Here is a 2,049-nt window from a genome sequence, read left to right as displayed (position 1 = left end):
GGGGCGGTGGCGGGGAGGAGGCGGAAATCCTCAATAAATAAATAAATTAAAAAAAAAAAAATCTCAGCAAGTCTATCATAACAACAAAAAGATAATCACCCTTTAACAAATTTCCTACAGCTAAGTGACTTTACTAGGATCACAAGATACAAAGTCAATAACCAAAAATCGATCGCACTTATGTATACTAATAATGAACAAGCAAGCAGGTGGAATTTAAAGAGCAGCACTCTTCACAATCACTCCAAAAATGAAGTGAGGCACAGGCCTCACATGACCTGTGCACCAGTGATTGTCGACGAGGACCTAAACAAATGAGCAAACAACGGTGCTCATTGGCTGGGAGACCAAACAAAATAAGAATGGCATTTCCCCCAAATTAATCTGCTGGTTTAGTTTCATTCCTATCACAGTGGTAAAATATTTTTTGAGGCATGGGTTTATTTTCATATTGTGTTGAAGGGAATTCATCTCAGAGCAATAAAAATAGTCTTCAGGAAGAAATAGAGCAGAAGGGACCACAGTGCCTGGCACGGAGCCTCATCATCCTGACGAAGGGCGTGGTGTTGGTAGGGAGAGAGACAGAATGAGGACCCGACTGTGGAGCCAGTGAACACGAGCACACGTGGGGAGAGATGGAAAGGCTGTGGAGAAAGCTAACCTTTCAACAGTGGTGCTGGATCTAATGGACACAAGGAATGGGGGAACAAAGAAAGAAAAGAAACAATGTAAATCTTAAACTTCCTGCCAAAATCATATCAGTGGATTGGATACTTAACTTTTCGAAACTTTTTTTATAAAAGTTTTTTATAAAACTTTTTGAAAAATTAGTGAGAATTTTTAGGATATAAGACTAGACAGACTTCTTAGACTTAACATTGAACAGATGAACCACAAAAGGAAAAAAACTGAATCAATTGGATCTCATAAAAATTAAAAATGCAGCTTCCCAGCTTGGGCCCGGCAGAATGGCTCCCGCAAAGAAGGGTGGCGAGAAGAAGAAGGGCCGTTCTGCCATCAACGAGGTGGTGACCCGAGAATACACCATCACCATTCACAAGCGCATCCATGGTGTGGGCTTTAAGAAGCGTGCTCCTAGGGCACTCAAAGAAATCCGGAAATTTGTCATGAAGGAGATGGGGACTCCAGATGTGAGGATTGATACCAGGCTCAATAAAGCTGTCTGGGCCAAAGGAATAAGGAATGTTCCATATCGTATCCGGGTATGTTTGTCCAGAAAACGTAATGAGGATGAGGACTCACCAGACAAACTCTACACATTGGTAACTTACGTGCCTGTTACCACATTCAAAAATGTACAGACAGTCAATGTGGATGAGAACTAACCTACTGAATCTCAAATAAAGTTGGAGAACAGCCAAAAAAAAAAAAAAAAATTAAAAATGCATTCTGCCAAAGGACACACAAAGAAGATACAAAAATCAGTCTGACTGGGAACAAAGATTTTCAAATTCTTAACCGGGGAAAAAATCCTGTGTAGAAAATATAAAAGTTCCCTTTAAATTCAATAACAAAAAGGCAACTAATCCAAGTGGAAAGCAAGCGGAGGCACGAGTGTTCTGTTAAGCAGACTGTAGACAGTGAATGAGCAGGTGAAAGATGTCAGTGGACCAGCTGTGGGTAGCTCAGACCTATAATCCCAGCACTCTGGAGGCTGAGGCAGGAGAATTCCTGTGAGTTTGAAGCCAGCCTTGACTGCGTCTGTGTAACAAGTTCCAGACTGGGTTACAGCGTGAGACCTTGTGTAAAATAAATATAATTCATATGCTGGCAAAGATGCAAAGAAAATAGGACCTCCATCTACTACTGGTACGAACGCAAAGTGGCATAGTCACTCAGGAAGGCCTTTTCCTTGCTTTCCTTCCTTTTTCTTATAAAACTAAACATGCAATTTTACATAAAATTTACATAAAAGCTACACTTGACAATTATACTCATATTCATGAACCTCTACCCTAGTGACTTGAAAACTTATTCCCTCAAAAACCTGTACGTGAGTGTTTATACCAGCTTTATTCCTAATGAAGA

General features: G+C 40.5%; 1 pseudogene; it reads left to right on the top strand.

The window, feature by feature from the left end:
• Positions 1-952: 952 nt before the first annotated feature.
• On the top strand, positions 953-1,381 carry LOC101994069 (annotated as a pseudogene).
• Positions 1,382-2,049: the final 668 nt, after the last annotated feature.

The sequence above is a fragment of the Microtus ochrogaster genome, chromosome 6 (assembly GCF_000317375.1).
Source record: "Microtus ochrogaster isolate Prairie Vole_2 chromosome 6, MicOch1.0, whole genome shotgun sequence".
NCBI lineage: Eukaryota > Metazoa > Chordata > Mammalia > Rodentia > Cricetidae > Microtus > Microtus ochrogaster.
Note: the sequence above shows the minus strand (reverse complement) of the source record. Positions and strands in the feature narration are given on the sequence as shown.